This window comes from Curcuma longa, chromosome 3 (genome assembly GCF_044706935.1).
Source record: "Curcuma longa cultivar G26 ecotype Majalengka, Jawa Barat chromosome 3, ITB_CL_G26_1.1, whole genome shotgun sequence".
In the NCBI taxonomy this organism is placed as follows: domain Eukaryota; kingdom Viridiplantae; phylum Streptophyta; class Magnoliopsida; order Zingiberales; family Zingiberaceae; genus Curcuma; species Curcuma longa.
In genome coordinates this window covers 21,111,579-21,134,619 of record NC_133863.1, presented here as the reverse complement: position 1 = coordinate 21,134,619, position 23,041 = coordinate 21,111,579, and the positions used below count along the sequence as shown (strand labels likewise).

The following is a 23,041-nucleotide window of genomic DNA, read 5'->3' as shown; positions in this document are numbered from 1 at the left end:
CTGACTTTGAATCTTCTAATTCATCCTAAGTTACTTTTAGATTCTTGTGTTTAGGCTTCGTCTTTTCTTTCCCTTTTTATTGATCATCTTCTTGAATTTGGAGCAGTTATCCTTGATGTGACATTTTTCATCATAATTGAAGTATCTTACTCTTCTTTACTTTCTTAACAATTTTGAGGTCTATTTCTTATCAAACTTGTTAATTTTAAATTTTTTTCATTTTTCTTATTAGATAGGTTTCTTCATCTCCACCCATTGAAGATTTCGAATTTGGCTCGCTTTGCCTTGCTCTCAGTGTTAGGTTGTGATTTGTCTTCTCTATTTCTTTTAAACCTGAACATCTTGATTCATGAAATTCCATAGTAGTAAAAAAATATTTTAAACTACTTACCTCGAGGTTCTTGAAAATATAGTATGAGTCTATTATGGATACTTGAGTGCGTAGGAAGACATTTAATGCATACAGTAAAGTGTCCCAATTTGAAACAATTTCTTCAAGATTGTGGAGATTTGTTAAGATCTCCTTAGCCTACCATGTAGTTGCACTACCTTGTCTCCCTTGTCCAATCGAAGATTGCTGAGTTGATTCCTTAGTAGATCTTGTCTGGCTAATTTTACCTCTGAGATGCCTTCATAGAGCTCTAGGAATTTTTTCCAGAGTTCTTTGGTAGAATTTTATGTGCCGATTTGGTTTAGTTCCTACACTGGTAAGACGCATAATATGTGGAACTCTACTTTACCATTAGCCATGAACTCATCTTGTTGCTTTTTAGTTCATCGTTCTTTGAGTTCATTCTGTTTTCATTCCTAGGTGCTTCAAATTTATACTTATACATAACATAATTTCAAAATTGATATTAAAGTATACCTCTATTTCCTTTTTCCACATGGTGAAGTCGCCTTCGAACTTTAGTGGATGAATACTTGATCCAACTATTCCTCCCGATCTAGTTGTTGAGTTGGCGGTTAGTCCTTCTAAGTGATCCCGCCCGATACTAATTGTTAGTGTAGCAGAAGCGGTTTGGGATCGATAGAGGGGAGGGGTGAATAGCAACTTGTAAAAATAATTAATCTATTTCTCTTGCTAATTAACTAGCAAGGACACACACATATTAATTAAAAAGTAAACACAATATAAAGGTAAGAGATATAGAATTTACTTGGTTTGCCACCAGGAGGTTGCTAGTCCAAGATTATGAACAACTTTACTAAGATCTCCTTTGGAAATGACCTGGAGACGGAGAAACCTTTTACAATGGTTGAGCAAAAAAACTATAAGGAACAAGAGATAATATGTTACGACCCCAGAGATAGCCGTCCGAAAAATTTCGACAGCATCTCGCCTGTAACAATTCAACATATCTGACTACAATACAACATAAAGCCAACACGGCCGCTCAACAAAACAAAGTAGATAATAAAACCACAAAAACAACATGGACTTAAGGCCTACCCGGCCACAAACCACATATACAATTCAGGCATAAATTATATAACCACCACGACATACAATCCATATATTGAAACACAATCCAGAACTACACAAGTACAAACATAAGTCCAAACCAATATAGTATACCGCGATAACTTCACAAGTCTACGAAACCAGAACTTACACAGCGAAAGTATAACTACAACAAAAATCCATATATGGATACGACACAAGACCGAATCACGAATACGAACAAAACTTCGCAAACCACGCATCGAAAACAAACTAGAACGACACAACCAAATCAAACCAGAAAACCATACGAAGTCACCCAAACTGGTACTTCTCCTGCTGTGAGATGATGGGACAGACTGGCAGATCTCCAAGCTCCAAATGACGTCCTTACCTGTTACCTGGGGAGAAAATAAGGAGACCTCCCACTGGATAGTGAGTATACAATACTCAGTAGGTATAAACAAGTGCACAACATAAAAATATATAAGATCACAACAGAATAACATACAAGCTCAATAAATTACGTGCAACAGTAAATATCATGCAATACGATCACATTTATATATCAGCAAGTGTAACAGCCACTGGCATGTAACAACTAGTGCAATGATCACAAATGCAGAAGATAACTACCAACAATGTATGCACATATGCAATGCATGGTCACTATCTGCACTCGCCACCCCCAAACACTCACCCAGTGCAATGAACTAAGGCGCACGACAGGAAAACCGCACTCGCTCCAACAACAAACCACTACTACACAAGTGGGGAGCGGGCGGAATCAGGAGGGTCAGTCCTGGTTGCACCCAACTTAGCGCAACAATTCTCACTCTTGTGTCACTATCATACAGCGACAAGTGAGGCCAACAACAATAATAATGAACAACAAGTCTACTATTATCATGTATATGTCATGATGCTCAGTGCAACAGTTAAGCCTATATCTAATCAGACATAATCAACAGATCATACAATGATATCGAATAACAAATAGAAAACTGATCACAGTAAGGTTTCAACAATATAGATCAACATCAAGAATGCATAACAAGGTCTGTCAAGAATCCTAAAAATTTGAAACATCATAATCTAATCAATCCGAGCCACAATAGATCCAACATATAGAAACCCGATCCTCATTCCATCAGGATTGAACAGGACAAGCCCAAAAAAAAACCAACTCCGACTACAATCTATTGTTGATACCAGGCTTAATCAGATTCAAAGGAAGAACTCAAGTCAGATGGAAGCCTTCGGAACCCTAGCCTTAATTCTGTTTGATCAACACCGCTGATTCCCTTTTCCTCTCGGTCATAATCCAAGAAATCCCACCGTCACCGATCTGACCAAATTCCCATAAATCCGAGATCAACAACTCAAAGATTTGAAGAAAAACCAACAAATTCCAAAAGAACAACCGACTTTTACCTACAACCATGCTCCTCTATTCGCGTCAACCGCCCTTGTCAACGCCTCTGTTCGCGTCAAATGTCACCGCCAACCCCCTGTTCGCGTCGAACGCCGCCGCCCGCACTCCCTGTCAACCCCGGCAAGGCAAGCCCTACCGTCGATGTTCTGATCGTTGACAACCACCGCGGACCAAAGGTGTGAGACGACAGAGCAGGGATGCACGACAACGGAGGAAGACGACGCTCGCTAGGATTTCTCCCTCGCCTAAATCGGCCTCCTTCGCGTCGCCAGCTTCGCCAACGCCGGAAATCACAGAACTTGCGACTAATCCTGAGCCACGATCAACGTGGGCGATGATAAGGGAAAAAATCATGACTACTGTTCACGCCAAATTCCCAACGGGTTCGGATTTGACACCCGGATCCATTAACCCTATCTTAATTGGGCTTCTAATTTGGGCTAATTTTATAGGCTTTAGGGCTGGCCCAATTGCCCAGATGAGTGCATTTTACATAATAAAATTGAGTGTGTGTATTATTAGTCGAGTTTCAATCTATTTATAGCTTTTTTCTCGATCTGACCGTTGTGCTGATGTGACATCTCTAGGCGCCTAAAGTCTTTTAGGCACCTAGATTCATCGAACCTAATCCACTCTGACAACGGTTTGCTAATAGCTCTGGATGATTCCTTGCAATCCGGGCGCTTGGATTATACTGAAGTGGACTCCATCCTAATCCATCTTGGAAACGGTCATGCTGACCTGAACTGGGTATCCTAGCACCTGAAATTGATTTAGGCACTGGGAACAACTCTAGGTGCCTGGAATGGTCAACTTTGGGTTGACCATTTTGCTTCTCTGTTTTGCCTTGGTCCTTTGCGTAGTCTTCCTTTCGGCTTCTCGTCTCTCAAATGCACCGAGCTATTTTGGCTCACTCTCATACATCCTTTTCACTCCACTGAGTATTGTTCTGCGGCTCCTTGTACCTCAAATGCACAAGTCCATCGACTCCTTTCCCGTGCTATCCTTCTCGCTCGCTTGCATCTTTTGTCAAGGCTCGCCATTTGGAACACGTGTGCTATCCTAAATCCCTGTACACTTAGACACATGCATCAAACATAACAAGGACCTAATTTCAGACTTATTTGACCACACAATAAAACTTTACTTGGGTACTAACATGAACTAGCCATACGAACAAGTTCATCAGTTCGACTATTTTTGGCTCTTGCTTCATGACTATCTCTATAAAATGCTCCTTTGCCTGCTCCATTGCTTCACAATACTTCTAAAGCTTCTCATCTTTGATATCATGTGTACTTCACTTGCTATGCAACTAACTGTGAGTCAAGGTGCACGATAACTCGAGCATCTTCAATGTTTCGAGCCGCCGGAAGTCCATCTAATAAGGCTTCATACTTTACTTTGTTGTTGGATGCCCGGAAATGTAGCCGAACGACAAACTTTATTTCCTCCCCGGATGGGGATATCAACACCAACCCCACTCCACTACCTTCAATACTTACAGACCCATCTACATAAACCTTCCACGGATTGACTTCTTCCTGATGCATAGTCTCTACTAGAAAATCCATAAGTGCTTAAGTGTTGATAGACTATCGCGGTTGGTATTCTAGGTCATACTCACTTAACTCAATAGCCCACTTGACCAGCCTTCTAGTAGCTTCAGGATGAATAAGAATACACCAGAGCAGGGTGATAACCAACATTTTTATATTAGATTTTGGGCCTTATACTTACGTTTTAACTTGCTCGTGTGGCTTAAATTGCATTCATGTCATATTTTATGAGTTGGGTTTATTGTGGGATTCGGTAAGATTTTGTTTAAGATTATGGAATTATTTCCTAATATGTATTCAATTGATTTTTTTGTAGAAGTTCAGGACAACCATGGACCCAAGTCAAATCAAATCGGATAATTTTTAAGCCAAGGGTAGATGAAGAAGTTAATTTGGGCAATCTAGACCATCCATTTAGATCTTAGGGAAGTATGGGTCGTTAATCAAGATCTGGACCATCCAACTCAAGGGAGAGTGGATCACAACCATTAATCAAATGGGCCGTTGATCAAGATCTGGACCATCCAACTCAAGGGAGAGTGGATCACAACCATTAATCAAGATTTGGAGCCTTCGATAAAGCCGAACTGATTCCAACCATCAATCTAGATCCGGAGTAATTCTAGTCGTTGATTCAGATCTGAGGCTCGGATGGATTCAAAAGTGGGAAGCTATAGTGTCGATAGAGGATCGCGATTCATGCTCAGAGAGGACAAAGTAAGAAAAGTAGAGGGCGATCAATCTTCTCCATCACCGGCGGTCTTCTTCCACTACTGTTCCAACATCGACGACTCCATCCACTAGGAGAGAAGGAAGGTTTTCCTTTCACTTCTAACGATTCTCATAGCTGCAACCTTCGCCTTCAACCAACCTCAGCACCGGACACCGAAGCCTGCCATTCAGATCCATCAAGTCCTTGGGGATTCCTAGCTTGCCAAAAACCTAACTCCTCTCCAGCTTGGATAAGCTCGAATCCTAATTTCTCATCAGTCCCAGCTTTGTTCAACCTCAACCGAGATCGGCAGTGTTCCTTCACAACAAATCCAACTATCCAATAGGCACAAGCTTGGGGAAACCCTTGCTTGATTTGTAAGCACATTCGGATGCATAGATTCTTTCATTATGAAGAGTAGATTCCATTCGTGTGTTTGATTTGTTGGAAGTTTATTCTGTTCATTTGTTGCATATAAGTGATTAGAACTTGAGTTAGTTTTTGATTAGTGAATTGTGGTTGATTAGTTGAAATGTTGTTGTTAATGTTCAATTCGTGCCAACAATAGGTTAGGCTAGGTGAGGTGGTTCATTTTGAAATTGCATGAGTTAGATTACATTCATAGATTAGGTTGCTTGATTTCCTATTCGATAATGCTAGCTAGCTTTTGTACCTTGCCTCGTTTGATCATTTAATACCATATTGCGACAATATGATTCATTGTATCAAATTGGCATCATTGCTAGAGACTCGCAATGGATTGTCATTTACTTCTTGTTTGCTTCTTTGCATTGTGTTTTTTGATCATGTTTCTATTGCACAACCAGACTTTTGGTGAAGAATTACTTGAGTTTGACCCAGAGATCGATAAGATATTTCATGCTTTATAGAGGGATCAGAGAGATTTATCTGTCACTTCTATCTACAGTTCTTAAGATTTTATGAGCAACATGACACTCAACAATAACAAAACCCTCATAATGCTAAGTTAAATGAGCAGCACCAAATGTGTTGTATCAGCCTCTGTGCATTCAGTATCCTAAGTTAAATGTGGATTTCAAGTTGAGATCTGGGATCATTCATCTACTTCCAAAGTTCCACAACCTTTCAAGTGAGGATCAAAATAGACATTTGCAGGAATTCCATGTGATATGTGTTGGTGCAATCTTACCCCAAGTGATTTGAATTTTAATATTTGACTAAAATGAGTTTAAGTTAAGCAATATTGGTTATCTAACATGTGTGGTTTGAGTCCACAGGAAAGTCCAAGAATGGAGTCTTAGCGTTTAGTGAAGTCCCGGAGGCGAGACCTCTTGGCAAAGGATGAAGTCCCGGAGGCGCTGCCTCTTGGAAAAGGAAGACTTAGCACGACGAAGCTGAGGGAAATGTCTCAAGCTAGTGCAAGCAAGGGCACGAGGGTTGTGGAAGACATTTGAAGATTTGCGTCAAGGCTAAAGGGCCAAAAAATAAGCTGAAAGGGGAGTTTCAAGACGTTGATTTGCAGTCGACTGGCACTGTTGATGCAGTCGACTGGTGGTTGATCAGAAGCACATACAGAGGTTATAGAAAAATCAATCGAGTCCATAAGTCGACTGCAGCAGTCAATTAGTGATGGTGCAGTCGACTGATAGACGACCGTTAAAGCGACAGCTGGCTGATTAAATGCAGATTAAAGAGTTGTTGAAGCCCATCAGTCGACTGGCCCTTGGAGCAGTCGACTGACGATGTACGAAAATACATAAAAATAGAAGACGATGTCAAATAAAAGAACAATTCATTCTTTTTCATCTTTCTGGCATACTCTGACTTTGTGAAAGCTTTCCTCTTCCTCCATACTTCACTACTCATTCTTGTGAAAGGAAGAGATCGGTCTGTAAAGGTTTCCACTACAAAAATTAACGGAAATAGCGACGGACCAATTTCATCGCTATTCGATCGCTAATCGAGGTTAACGACCGATTAGCGACGAAAATCGATCGTCGCGTAAAATTCGGTCGCTGACGTCACTTTAGCGACGAAATTAAAAATTCCGTCGCTAAATTTAGCGACGAAATTCTTTTCCATCGATAATTAATAGCGACGGAAAATATAATTCCGTCGTAAATTTTAGCGACGGAATTTACAAATCCGTCGCTAATTAGCGACGGAATTATATTTTCCATCGCTATTAATTTATCAATAATTAAAAATATCAAAATACACCAACATATCAAAATACATCACATTAATCTGAATACACCACATATCAAAATATCTGAATACAACATTAATACAATCTTAATACAATAATATCTGAATACAACACAAATATGTAGATACACTGATACTGTATCTAATGTCAAAATACAATAATATATCAAAAACTTATCTAAACAAGCCTAGCCAAAAGAGAAGATCCTACAAAAAAAGACAATAAAAATAGGTTAGTAATAATTTAATTATAACAACCTATTTGAATAATGCATGCTTACAAGTAATAACTTAAAAAAAATTAAAAGTAATAGAAATGCTAACCTACCTTGCAGACAGCTACTGATCAGGAGCATTAGGGTCCTGAGTCTCCGTATCAGGGTCCGCACCTCGCATCGCAGCTCGCAGCGCATCAAAAGCAGGCTGCGATTGCGTCGGGCTGAAGGCCTCCATCCAGGCCGCCATCTGCCGCCCAAACCGAGCTTGACTTTCTGCCTGCGCCTCTAATGCGGCGAGTCGATCTTGCTGCCCCGCGAGTTGATCCTTTAATTCTTGATTTTCTTTTTGTAGGGCTTCTATCGCTGAATCTGATCCGCTGGGACGACCCCTGGCTCTAGGGGCCATCACACGATCATATACGACTCGAGCCTGGGACCCTAGACCGTAGAGGGTGGAGGTCTTCTTCCTCCCACCGACCACATCATAGTAGATCTCATTCAACTGGTCGGTTGAGAGCTCCTGCCTCTCTCCTCCCTCAACTGCAGGCGCAGACGCCTGTGCAACTCTAGCTGAATATTCAGCCTGTTTAAAAATAAATTATTATAAAATTTAAGATTAGAAAAAATAATTACATGCCAGTAATATAAAATAAATAAAAAAATTATTTTCTTACGTCTAAGGCCTGCGAGCGAGCATCAATAAAAGTGTCATCCTTAGACTTGTGTGTCTTTGTAAAAATCTCCCAACAAGTAGGAGGACGTTGTAACTGGTGCTCCTGAAAAATCAAAAATACAATTAAATAAAAATAATGACATTAATAATTAATTAAAAATATATTAATTGTAAACTTACTAAGTCTAAGGTATGCTCCACAATGGAGCGGGATCCAGCTGTATGTTTTGTGGATCCGGTGCTAGGGCCAGCTATCTCTGTCTTTTTGTTGGACCGAGCTATCTCTGCATTTGCCTGCCATCTTTCTGCTTGCCATACTGCTTGCCATGCAGCCCAGATGTCCTCTGGGATCCAAGATGGTCTGGTGCCCTTAGATCTGCATTTATATAGCAGATCTTTATATAATTTGCCAGCAGCAGCATTCCAGGCGTCTTGAAACTCCCGCTCACGTCCTGGCTCAAAAGTATATTTTTTCTGCAAGAAAAAAAATAATTAGTCTAAATAAAAAAACTTCATTATAAGGTGGTTAAAATGACTAACCAAAAACTCGTCGTAGTAGAAGCGGCGCATGCCCTCATCGACATGCCTCCAAGTATGCCCTGAACGACATACTCGCTCACGGAACTTACTAGAAATATATCCTGCAACTTTATGGCCTTCTAGTGTAAAACTGCATTATAAACCATGTAAATGTTAGACATATATTATAAAATAAATTATATATCCTAAAAAGTAAGAATAACACCATTACTTACCAACCGCCAACAACTCTCAAAACTGTCTTGCCACCTGGTGCTGCTGCCTGATCAGACATAGCTATATCTGCAAAATGATAAATGAAGAAGAGGGAAAAAATACTATAAAGGTAACATATATTAGTGTATCCATGTTGATAGAAACCATCCAAAATAAGGAAGCCTTCTGGACAAGCAATATTAGTGTATCCATACAGAATATTAACAAAGGTAGCTCTAGAACACAAGAATGCCAGTTGAGAACTTTGAGCAAGTCATACACACAATAGGTCTCCCCGTTAACTTCAATATGGTATTGGAACCACATAATGTGTGATGTCACAAGGTTGACAATGATCCACACTAACACCCCACGGCACTCCCCTCTCCCAAAACCTCACTGCCACTCATCCTTCTTGAATGTCAATTGCTTCTTTTCTTCAACCCAAGCCTCTGTGACAGGATCATTTGTGAGGAGAAAAAAATAAAAAACATGCAAACCATTGTTGTCTCATCTTCAACAATGAACCATGAGCAGTTGACTTCCATTAATTGTGAATTGTCAAAATCTGGATAAAGGCAATCTGAAAAGCCAAGTTCACAGAACCTATAGCACATGCAAGCTGCAAAGTCAAGGTCATTTAGAACCAGTCAGGGGCGGATCCAGGCGAGGGCTGGAGGGGGCTGAAGCCCTCGCCAGGATCGCCAGGATCGCCAGTGCCGCCTCGTGGCTCAGCCACGACCAGCATTTTCACCAACGCCGGCGAGGGCTGGAGTCAGCTCGAAGACCGCTACTTCCTATTTCTGCAGCGAGAGTTGCAGAGAACAGTCCAAGGTTTGTTTTTCTTTACTTTTATTTCGTTCGTATGTTGGGCTACATGTTTTCTATGTTCTTGTGTCTTTGCAACCGCAAAACTCTCGAGGTCATTGCGTTCTGAATTATCTATTTCGATGAGAACTTCCCACTTCGCACTGTCTCTGCTTCCATCAGTTATCTATAATTTATTAGACCTGCTTTAGTAACCTTGCGGTTTCAGGGTTTCTTTGAGATAGAGCGCAGACTGGATTGGTCGTCATTTCATCGATACTGCAGGTATGCAATTAGACTTATTCTCGTGGATGTGGTGAATAATTGGTGGACTTGATGTGTGCTTTTACTTGTAGAATTTAGTCATTCAGAATCATCAAACACTATTGCCTGATGATGTTATTTGCTCTTTTTTCCTCAATTTCTGCGTTTGGTTGAAAGTTTGAGTCAATATTGTTTAATTTCAGGGTAATGTTTCCATCTCCATGAGGACATCTACTATGTTGAGTATGTTATGTTAAGCTTGGAGCATACACTCAGTTATGCTTATTTGTAATTTACTAATGTTGTAAACTAATTCACAGTTTTGATTTAGTTAGTAGCATAATGTTAGATGAAGTAAGCTGAGCATACTAGGACTTGTAAAGCTTATATCACAGAATTCATTTGACTTTGACCTTTTGAGGGATCTAAATGTCACAATAAAGAGTACCTTTTGAGCAAATAGTTTGACATTTTTACAGTGTCAAACTGGCGTAAAGAGTCCCTGTAGAGTCAGTTTATGGTTTTAAACAAATATGGAACCATCCTACTTTAGAATTTCAAATTGGGTCAAGTGTACTTGTAGATGTTATTGAGTTGCGAAGATTGTACATGTAAGGTTATAATCTTATTTCTGTCTCCTTGTATGCTGTAGCTTGAAGAGATTGAAATATCCCTTGATGGTAAAGCGGCTGGCTTGTATGGTTATATCAGGAGCAACATCTATAGATAGTCTTGACATACTTCAACCTGCCAGATTACACCATGGGATAATAGCAGAGGTGAGGATACTCATCTATCTTGCAGTCAATTCCTTATTTTTCCAACGTTGTGCGTAAGGTGGCTTATGCTTTTGGTGTATATTTTTTCTTTCATCTTTTGGAATCTGAATCTTATGGAGCCTATAGATGGAAGAAGAGTTCCAATTGTTGAAGGACACCTTTCAGTTAGGGCAGTTTAAAAATGACATGACATGTATCCTTAATATTGGAAACAGATCTTCCACTTCATTTTCTTGTCTACTTGTTAACATTTGCTGTTTACATATGGGAGAAAAAGGATTTCTCTGGAATGATATGTATTTTTGGATTTTCGGATCAGGATCTTTTCCTCCCGCACATTTACTTTTTTAAAAAAAATTATTGATTCCTCTATACTGTACATTGTAAAAAAAAATTTATTAGCCCTCGCCAAAAATTATTTCTGGATCCGCCCCTGGAACCAGTGCACAGCAGAGATTTAGACACTTATTCCAGCTAAATATCTATCTTCTCTCAGGGTATCATCTTTAATTGCTACAAAGACCAATTTCAAGGGCTTTGGTTGTCTTAATTGCAAGAAATAACAAACGGAGAAAGATCCACACGCCATGGTTAAGTTCCAAACATTTCACTGCTAAATCAAACCTTTTCTAAGCTTAACTCTTCATGGTTAAGCTGCAAAAATTAGAAAGGTGCAGAAGCTGCAAAAATTAGAAAGCTTAACTCCTATCAAATTTTCATCTTGGTAACAAATTAAAATTCTATAAAATACTAGACTTTGTTGTTTCATTGTTAAAAGAGAGACTAACATAGATCCATTGAGCCATTATCCAACCAAAAGAGCAAGCAGTAACTACAATTAACAAATAAATTAAATTTGATTTTTCAACTCATATAAATGGTTAACGTTGTAACTGGTTAAAAGGTACACATCTATAAGATAAAAGAGAAAAAAAAAGGTTTAGATAGCTACTATGTGAAAATTCAACAAGTTTATAAACATCAGATAAAACGAACAAAAAGAAGCTCGCCGAAAGAAGCTTACCTAACCGAGAGGAAGCCGCCGGTAGGAGAGATGGCCGGAGAGAGCTGAAAGAAGCTCGCCGGTCGCAGGAGTGTGCGCGAGAGAGGAGAGTGCCGGAGGAGGAGACTGCCGGAGGGAGGAGAGTGCGCGAGAGAGGAGACTGCCGGAGGGAGGAGAGTGCGTGAGAGAGGAGAGTGCCGGAGGGAGGAGAGCGTCGGAGAAAGGATTTTTCGCCGAGAACGAAGAAACGCGCACGGGAAGAAAAGGAAAGGGCAGCGGAGCCCTAAATTCGCAACTTTAGCAACGGAAATTATTATTCCGTCGCTAATTAGCGACGGAATATTGTTTCCGTCGCTAATTAGCGACGGAATAATAATTTTCGTCGCTAATTAGTGACCAAATATAATTCCGTCGCTAGTTTTAGCGACAGAATATTAATTTCTGTCGCTAATTAGCGACGAAAATTAATATTTCGTCACTAATTAGCGACAGAATAATAAATCCGTCGTTGATTAGTTGATTAGCGATGGAATAGTAATTTCTGTCGCTAAAACAAGCGACGAAATTATATTCCGTCGCTATTTCCGTCGGTAAATCCTGTTTGTTTTGTAGTATTCTCCGCCTTCAAAGTGATCTTTGAAAACGAGGGTTTTTCATAGTGGAAAGGTACTCGGTGTGTGTGGATCCTTGGATTAATCACCTCGTAGAGGTAGATACCAAGTAAATCAACGGGTTAGTGATTATGATCTTTTCTCTGCTTTTATTTCTGCTTCCGCTAACGATCTCACAGGAAAATTCAGAAAAATCGCTATTCACCCCCTCTAGCGAACGCATCGGTTCCAACAAGTGGTATTAGAGCCGGTCTCTTTCGCGCGAACAAACATTCAACTGAAAGAATCAAATGGCATTTCAAGAGGGATACAACACTGCACGACTGCCCCTACTTCGACGGCAATGATTTCGCATACTGGAAAGGTAAGATGGAGTACTATCTTATGAATAATATTAAAAATTGATTCAGTATTGTAGATGGTTTGAAAAACCTAAGGACGCTTCTCGAGCCCCTCTCCCTACAAAAGATTGGTCCAAGGATATATGTAAGAAGGCATAAGCAAATGCAAAAGTCACGACTAATTACAATGTGGACTTTTAAAGGAGCAACTAAGCAAGGTAGGTTCATTCAATTCGGCCAAGGAACTCTGGAAAAAGCTCATCGAACTGAATGAAGGCTTCGAGCGAATCGAGACGAGCCAAGAGGGATCTCTTGGTTGGGCAACTAGAAACCTTCACGATGAAGCCAAATGAGATGGTGAGCCAGATGCACGGGCGGTTCAAGGAGATCGTGAACGGTCTCCATGTCATAGGTGAGAAGATCACAACCGTGATCTAGTGAGGTATGTTCTTCAAGCTTTCCCCCGAAACACTCTATGGGCATCGATGGTTGATGCTTATAAAGTGTCAAGGGAATTATCAAGTGTCAAGTTAGATGAGTTATTTTGTGAATTCAAACTACATGAACAAGCTAACGTGGTAAACAAAGAGAAAGGTATAGCTTTGTTTGTAGAAAAGAATGACAAGAAGAAGAAGAAGGAGAAGGAAGCATCATCTGAGTCCGAGCAAGAATCCTCAGATAGTGACGAAGAGATGTCGACTAGGGAGGTGGCACACAATGTCAAACGGATGATGGAGAAGTCGAGAAGGTTCACCAGGAGAGATGTTAAGAAGATGTTCACACCACCCCAAGGTAAATCTCAAAGTTCAAACTATAATCCTAACGTGACTTGCTATGAATGCAACAAGAAGGGACACATCAAGCCAAACTGTCCGAATCTAAAGAAGAAAGAAGACTCAAAAGAAAGGAAGAAGAAGGACAAGAAGAAGGAGGTGATGGTAGCTCAAGCCACGTGGGACACTTCAAGCAGTGACTCTTCAAACGATGAGGAGGAGTTGTGCCACATCACCCGGCACATGGCGCTCATGGCACGAGAGAGTGACCACGACACCTCAAGTGAAGGAGAAGAATCGAGCGGTGACGAATCCTTTTCAAGCGAGGATGAGGTAATGGATAGTGCTAAGCAAACATTCTAAACATTCTAATAACTATATTACATGCAAACATTCTATAAAATTTTGTGAAATACTCACTATGTTCCTACGACCCTAGTGGTATTCCTCATTGTTTCATCACCACCAAATATCCTTGCCATGCCAAAATCTGAAATTTTTGGATTCATATCTTTATCAAGGAGGATATTGCTCGCCTTTAGATCTCTATGGACGATTCTATATCTAGAATCATGATGAAGATAAAGAAGACCTCGAGCAATTCCTATTATTATATTGTATCGAGTTTGCCAATCAACTAGTTCACGCTTATCCTTATCTGCTCAATTGTCAAAAACTAGTAGTTAGTTTCATGGAAAGATCACCATATTACTCAAAAGAGGAAGACTAACCAAATAAGAAAGTATCTAAGCTTCCATTGGGCATATACTCGTAGATCAGCATTCTTTCCCTGCCTGAATGCAACAGCCAAGAAGCCTAACAAGATTCCGGTGTTGTAGCTTGGCGATAGACATCACCTCGTTCTTGAACTCATCGACTCCCTGGGCTGATGTCTCAGAAAGCCTCTTGACTGCTATCTCTTGATCCTCACTCAATTTACCCTGCAATCAATGAACACATCAACAACAATGCCCGTAAACAGGGCTAGTTGGAATGTAGATGCTGGGACTGCAAAATGATAACATACCCTGTAAACAGGGCCAAATCCTCCCTCTCCAAGTTTATTGGTTATGGAGAAGTTCTCGGTGGCATCTTCGACTGATTTGAGATCGAACAGAGGTAGGTCGAGGTCTTCTCCTTCTGCTGCTTCTTCAGGAACGTGGTGCTCTGTCAAACAAAAGAGATCTTGTTGATATGATAGACTAAGAACAGAGTAAGGAAGGAGATGAAGTTTGTGTGTCTGCGTTATAGTTACTTCTTCTCATCTTCCAAAGGATCAAAACGCAAGCGAGGAGGAAAATTGCTGCGCAAGAGATGCCTATAATTAATCCCTGACGATTTCGATTCGAGTGGTTGGATTCTGAGACTGCAAATCAGAGATTTGAAGTGTGAATTAACCGGCGATATGGATGAGAATGAGAAAGGAGGGAAGGCTACTCTGCTCACGAGCAATGACGTCGGCGGCCGCCAGGCGGACGTAGAGGTCTTGCCCGGTTCCGCTGTCGGGGAAGAACTTCATGTCCGTTGGCGGCGAGGTCCAGATGATGCACCCGCTGCCGCCGCCGCTGACGTTGGCGCTGGCGTAGGCCGTGCAGGAACAGTTGCTCAAGCACCAACTCTGGCAATCGTCCAGAGTACTCAGGCTCTCGTCCACCGTCGCCGTCGAGGTGTCCGGCAACTTGAGCCCGGTTTGCTTGTTGAATCCGTCGGTGGCGTTCCGGCAGTCCAAGTCCGTGTCCCGCACGCAGCCGCCGGACCAGTCGCGGATGAGATCCCAGTTCCTGGGATTCGCGGGGTGGAATTTCGGCAGGCACTGGCACAGCGGCGACATGTTGGGGAAGCAGACGCCGTTGGGGCCGCAGGGGGCGTAGTTGTCGCAGGGATCCAGCGGCACGTAGCCGCGCACGTTCCATCCCTGCCGCTCGTCCACCCACGTGAGGATCTCGTTCAGCCCGGAGGAATTGATGGTTATCCTCACGGTCACCGACGGGCTGCCGACGGTGTAGGCAAGGATGAACTCGCGAGAGTCAACGCTCAGCTGGTAGTGCACCAGGTTCTCGGTGTCCATCTGCGGCGCGCCGGTGATGTAGAGGCCGTTAAACGGCCCCGCGCGCCAGTACTTCTGCCCCGCGCGCCAGATTACGAGCTGGGGATCGCCGTGCCAGTCGATGCCGAGGGTGTAGTCGCCGGCGGCCGGGTCGGTGGCGCTCCTCCACGACGTGATGTTGGTCCTGCGCCCGCTTGTCGTGTTGACCCCCAGCTGCATGCCCGGGAGGAGCGTGTCAGTGGGAAAACCAAAGCTCTCCCATGCCGGCGAGCTGGAGGTCACCTCCTCCTCGACGACGAAGTTTCCTGTGTCGAGGAGCCGCGCGACAGGGCTAACGAGGGCGGGCGAGCCGGACGACGACGACCAGACGGCGGTCGAAGAGTTGCCGCTGTCGGTGACGAGGAGCGTGCCGTTCGGGGAGAGGGAAAGCTGGCCAGTGCGGCCGGCAACCGGCCTCTCCCGGTTGGCGACCCAAACCACGGTTCGGGGAGACAAGCTGTGGTACCATATCCCGAGGTAGCGGTTGGGGGAGCCAGCGTCGGGGCTGAAGAATCCCAGCTCGAAGGTCTCTCCGGCGGAGACCAAGGTCGCGTCAGCGAGGTCAAGGAGGGGTCGGCCGGTGGTTAAGGTGTCGTCGGCGGAGGAAGCGGAGAAAAAGACAGCAACGAGCAGGTAGAGAAGGAACAGAACTCTCGCGATCATGGCGGAACACCGAAAAGGAGTTTACTACCGCAGCTGAAGTAGAAATCAGCGGATCGATAAGGTGACATTTTACCATTAATCTGGTTTTTATACGTTTCTCTGGTTTTTATATGAATTTCTTCTTCCGGTTTTTTTTTCTTCCGGTGGCTGATTTTGTAGAGACGTCTGCTCTGGAAACTGCGCGTGATTTTGGACGGTTGTCATTAATCATTATCAAATGTCGAATGCCGTGCGTTCCAATTGAAGACACAGTTCTTCCGACATGGAAGTCTTTAAAAAATCCCTTTTTAAATATATTTTGCGATAGATTTTATTGATGTATGCTTTGGATGGGGATCTCTTTTTTTTGTGGACGATTTGAAACTTTTTGGACCGTTGACTAGTCAGAGTCAACAGTCAACGTGAGCAAACGGAATAAAAGCATAAATATCAACCAACAAAGTTGAAATTAGAGGGCAAGAACAACCACAAAGTCGAGCACCCTTTATGTTTCAATTGTCTCTTGATTTTTCCTTATTTACCCTAATAAAAGGATAAAGATTCAAGTGTGGATTCATTCGTACAACAATAAATGACATGAAGAGTAATGGTCTTAATGAGTAATGCTTGAGGTTGTTGGGCGACTTGAAGGGTATGAACATCTTACTTCTTCTCCCTTGTAAGTTTGATCCAAATGAAATGTTTAATCAAATTGAGTTTGAAATAAACAAATAAATGCTATGATTTGATTTGAAGTAGATAATGATGTAAGTTGTACATGAATTTTTCTCCATTGTTATTAGGGCAAACATCAAAAATCTCTTATTTTTATTATCATTGAAAGGATGCTCTATTTTGTATAAATATCAAAAGGGTATCTTCATCTTATTTTTCATTTTAAAAATATTTTTATTCTAATATTACTAATTGCTATAACAATTTTAGCTAAAATTATTATAACACGTTCAATAATATTCTAACTAATTTAATCTAGCTTAATCAAAATTGGACAAATACTTTTGTAGTAATTTTAGTCCGAACTATTTCAATTGGAATAATTTTAATCAAAATCATTATAGCGTAGAGCAGTTAATTAAAATTATATTGAGCAAAAGTTGCTTCATATTAAAGTAAAATGTTTTTGAAATAAAAAGTAGGATGCGGTACTCTTTTAATATTTTTTAAAATAGGATGGCTTTTGACAATAATAAAACTAAGATGCATGCTTCTAAATTTTAGTATTTATTATTAAGTGAAATGGCAATTAATTGATTATATTTTATTTTTTTAATCAAAACATAACATCATTGTTGGTGCTAGTTGCATGTCCCTTTAGCACGGTTGTGTGCCAAGATGTCACTTATGTCATTGTATGTGCTACATGTATAACTTTAGTCATCATATTAAATGATGGTTGCGTGAGAAATGTCACACTCACGTTATTTAAAGTGGTATACTCTTCTTCTTTAGTAAAAAAAAGAAAATTCAATTTGGTTTTACACAATTAATTTTATGATCATCTATAAAAAAATAAATTAAAAAATTACAATTGACCACGATGAAAAAAGACATTATTTCGATAAAATGATATGCTCAACCCACCATAAAACAATGTGCTAATAAATTGATATACCTTTTTAATACATGAATAATAATTATAATATTTTAACTTTTTTTAATATATAAAAGAATTGTCCAAGAAAATACTAAATTGTGTAATTGATGAAATATTTTCTTCTACCATCACAACAACAAGAAAAGACTTATTTCTTTTTAAAAATTATGACAAACAAATAGTATTCTAATTCAAAAGAATTGTTAACTATGATCATGTTGAAAAACTTTCTTCATTACTTTTGCTTTTTATTGTCCTTTTGACCACGAACATGATCTAGGGCTTAGGGTTAGGAGAGGAGGAGGAATAAGCGCAATATTTAGGTTGTCGGGTTGCTTAGTCCAAGTCAACAAATGGAACATTTTAAATATACACATGGAGTCAAGAAGATGCCTTTGCAAGGACCCACATGGCACATTTTGCAAGTGCACTCCTTGTTAACTTTCAATGGGTCCAAAGTATCATCTACGAGTATGCTTATTTAGAATTGAATTTAAGATAGGAAGGGAAGGGAGAAGGAAAAGGATCACAAAATTATATATAAATGATGGAATTCCGTATGTTATTTTGATTTCTTATCTAAAATATAATTAAAATGACATATGTGGAGGAGTCACACACGTCTATTAGGCACTAATTATTGACCATTATATATTTTTTTAATCTAAATTCTTGGGCTTCAATTGATTAATCTTGAAAGTAAATACTCTTTCTTCTAATGCATGTATCAGATAAATCCAAAGTACAATTTATGCATATTCAGAAGTTGAATGTTATTATTCATTTGAGTGTTTTATTACTGTACCATTCTTATGGAGACTTATTTGCTCCGATACAATTTCAGCATTGTTAATAAAATCTTCTTTGCCAAATTAGTAACTTCCTGCAAAATTATAAAAGTATAAACTTTTCTGGACCAGCAAATCATTGAGTTGCTTAATTAGTCTGAGTCATTCCACCTTGTGGTAAATTTCTATCTTTTTGATGTCAATTTTGATATTTTTTAGATTTCAAATTCAACTTTTTGGGAGTTTCTCTCATTCTGATGAAGAAGAGAAAGAATGTCATATAAACGGATGGTATAGTTGACGAAATGAATCGTTTGATGGAAATAACATAAGTTTATGTTTTGAGGATATGAAGATATACAATTTGCTTTACCGATGAATTTATGTTACATGATCGACCTTCTAATGTTGTATTTGATGTCGGACCAATGAATTTGTATTCTCGATGCTCACTGGTTAGAATAAGTAACGATTTTATACTTGAAGAGTGTTCTTTCTCCTGACATTTGCTAACCTTGAATCTTGCGCTACAATATATATTATGTTCCAGTGTGTGTATGAGGGTGAGTCAAATGTCTAACAAATCATGGAAGATTATCTTTTGAAGATGACGTGATAATAACTTTTGAAATAAAGAGACGATAGGAAAGAATGTGCTAAAGGAGTCGATTGAAAGAGTCGACGGAAGAAAATCAGCCACCAAGGAATTGACCACAAGGAAACCAACCACCATTAAGGAGTCGGTCACAGGAAAATCAACCACCAAGGAGTCAATTATCCTTGAGAAGACTTAGCAGGAGGTTAGAAGGAGATCAAGACACACTTTGGCGTTACCCCTTCAATACTCAAATCAGAGTAGAATGGAAAAGTGAACAGAGAATATAAAATATTGCTATGATCTCAAAGATTGCATACCTTTGGATGAAGAGGTGAAACATCTTTTATAGAGAAGAAAAACTCATCTCTTCATTAATGGAAGCCTCTTTTTAATGAATATGTTCTTTCCTTCTATTCAACAGTTCTTTTCAGACGAGTTGATCATTATTATCTTTCAAAGATAAGGAATAGTTGCAACCCTTAGCTATTCAAATAAGTATCAAATAAGTAATCAATAACTACCTTTTTCTGTATAACCGTTTATAACTGATACAATTTTTCACCTATATTGTGTAGCTAATGCAATAACTGTTATAACTGACATAATATTAAATATTGGATCTGAGTATGATAAGCCCACAACTGATGTCACGAATGAGCCTCAAATTAGAATTTATAATCGAAAACCCTTAACTCACAAAACAAATGTAATATAGGGGCCACGAGTCGTATTTTCCAAGGATTAATAGAGAATTGTATGAATCAAGCTAAGATGTCGTTCTATTTTTGGGTTTTTCATATGAAATGGGGTTTTGGTTTTTTAAACAGAATGTAAATGAAAGAAACAAATGCAAGAACAAAAGCTTGATACTAAAACCTAGCAAACACTAAAATTCAGCAAATACAGAATTAAACCAAATACATGATGCAATTCTATGGAATTTAAACTAAAATTGTAACTCTAACATGATCTAGCATTTCAAGACATTTTATTCCCAACAATTTTAAAGACATTAGAAATTTTAGAATCTGATTTAAACAAACAAAAGAAACCAGAAAAGTAAATGCAAAGGAATTTAAACTAATGTAAAGAATCTAATTGGAAACTAAATGCAATCAATTATCAAATCTAGGTTGCAATGCACATGAAACATTAGCCACAATCCTAAAATTCTGATACAATTCAAGATTATGATACTGAACAGTAAAATGTAAATTTCAGTTTCAGAAATTAAAATTCAAGGAAATCCAGTTTAAGAAAAGCTGATGTAATTGAAACTAAAGAACTATAAGCAGATCAAAATTCAATTTCAATGCAAATGATCGGAACTCAATTTCAGGAACACAAGTTGACAGAATTAAAGAAATGCAGAAAACAGAAACAGAAATGCAATCAGAAATCAGAGAAATCAATCTTCAGATCTTCCCTTCCAAATCCAAATCCAATCTTGCCGTCACACTAGATCTGATCAAACCATCAGAAATCCCAGAGAATCAACACAAATCTCAGCTCGAATTGATCTAGAATCAAACTCGTCCAGAAGATCAGAAACCCTCCGATAACGCCGAACAGAGCCAATCAAGAATTGAAAATCCAGCTGAAATCCTTCAAATCGCTGAAATTTAAAGCTCAAGAACCTTCAATAACCTTCAGAAGAACCCCTCCGAATGGAATTGATAGCTCCGATCAGTCTGGATCTGAAGAAAATCAGCTTGAAACTCATCGCGGAACCAGAAACTCTGGCAAAACCCTCACCGTGCGAATCTTTCCGACCTTGATTGATTGCCAAACTGAGCTTGTGATCGTCTCTGGAATCTGGAAAATGAAGTTGGAAGAAGAAAATCTGAAGATCTGGCCGATGAAAAACGAAGAAAAAACGAAGAAGAAAAACGCGGGACGAAGGCGCTACAGTGATCGCGACACTGAGCTACAGTGAAACTTCTCGTTATAACTGGGAATTTGAAATCAGCCGGTTCAGCTACTGTTTGAACCGGGTTCATTCCAATTCAGCGCCGGTTCAGCCCAAAGCTTAATTCAGCCCTGGTTCAGCTCCAATTCGACTCCAATTCGACTCCGGTTTCACATCCAAATCAAATGTATCTTGATCATGAAGTTTGGAATCCATCAATTTGATCAATTTTGGCTTGACTCGGCTCAATTTGGCTCGATCATGGTTCAATTTGGACCTACAAAATCAAATTCAATTAATACCAAATTAACCATCAAAATTACAGAAATTATAATTAACCATTGCAAAATATACAATATTTCACAAATGCAATTCAATTATATTCATTAAACATTTAATTTTCATGTAAAAATCCAAATTGAATCAATAAAATGCAATAAAATCCTAACTTATCAAATTCCCCCACACTTAGCCTTGTGCGTCCCGCTCAAGCCAAAACAATAAAACTAAGAAACTATCCTACCATCGTACCCCCCTAGATCATCCTCAATCAAAGTTAGAAAACAATTGAAAGAGAATTATCTAAAGTTGTAGAATCTCAAAAGTTTAAGTCCATAAACTAGACTCTTGTACTTGGTTAACCACCTAGCAAGTTTCATCCTTCATGACTAATTAAGATAAATGCACCACACTCAATCTCACAAGGTTGTTTTCAGTAGATAAATCAGTAACTCTCACCCTAATTCTAATTCATGATCAAGTAAAGTAGGGCTCACTCAAGCAACTTAAGTTTCATGCACTTCCATAGGCTTGCTTGTTTTCTACTCTCCACTAGCATTCTTGATTTTTGGATCCACACCTATTAAGGATTATTGAAGACAATAAGCAAATCATGAACTGAAACAAATGAGATAAGAATTTAGAAAGAACAAGGTTAAGAAAAGAGACTTTAAAGAAAATGCATGGTAGTGGTAGATATGGATATACTTAAATGCTAACCAATGACTTCTTGCCCTCTTTTCTATTTCATTTCTTTTGTAACACATTTGTTTCTGTTTGTTCTTCAATTCCATGAAAAAATTCTGGTCTAAACTCTTTCAATTTCCCTCCTTGATACAAACTTCACCTCTTTTCCTCATTTTGGCTCAAAACTCCACCAAATTTGCTATCTTTTGTTTCCCTTTGCAAACAAACCCAATTCCTTCACATTTAAGTTCCAAAAGAGATAAGAAATAGCAATCAATCATCAGCAAGCAAAATTCAATGAACATGAAACCATAATTGCAAAGTATCAATAGCAACTTTAATTCCAAAAACCATTCAAAACCAATATGATACTTTCCTTTTTCTCTCAATTTCTTCACTGTTTTTCATCCATTCTTTTTCCATAATGAAGATTGATTACTAATGCTTATCATACTGCAATTTCACTGCATTTCGAGCTCAAATCAGTGCTCAAACAATTTTCAAAACCCAAGCTGAAAAATAACTGAATTTTCTGCATTTTTCTGTTTTTCTGAATTCTTTTTTTCTTACTGTCTTTCTTTTTTTCCTTTATTGTTTTTCCAGTTTGTCACTTGATTTCTATTGTTCATCATACTACAATTTCCATGCAATTCGAGCTCAGATCAGTGGCTTAAACAATTCAAAACTCAGCTGAAAAACAACTCAAAACAGAATTCCTGCAGTTTTCTGTTTTTTTTTCTCTGGATTTCTGCTTTTTTCTTTTTTTTTTTTTTCTTCTGCAAATCTGAAATTTGATCTCTATTAGCTCATCAATTGCAATTCTTCTTTGCAATTCGAATTCAAACCAGTAGCTATCACAATTTCACAAAAACTCAGCTTGAAAAATTCTGAAA

The 23,041-nt window shown here is 39.3% G+C and overlaps 1 long non-coding RNA gene and 1 pseudogene across 1 annotated transcript; one reads left to right on the top strand and one right to left on the bottom strand.

Moving 5' to 3' along the window:
- The first annotated feature begins 5,158 nt into the window (after nucleotides 1-5,158).
- Nucleotides 5,159-11,081, top strand: LOC141824551 (uncharacterized). Its single transcript, XR_012601445.1, has 4 exons — nucleotides 5,159-5,527; nucleotides 10,003-10,058; nucleotides 10,690-10,816; nucleotides 10,943-11,081. It is a non-coding gene; the product is annotated as an uncharacterized LOC141824551 (long non-coding RNA).
- A 2,882-nt stretch (nucleotides 11,082-13,963) lies between these two features.
- On the bottom strand, nucleotides 13,964-16,360 carry LOC141824549 (receptor-like serine/threonine-protein kinase SD1-8; annotated as a pseudogene).
- Nucleotides 16,361-23,041: the final 6,681 nt, after the last annotated feature.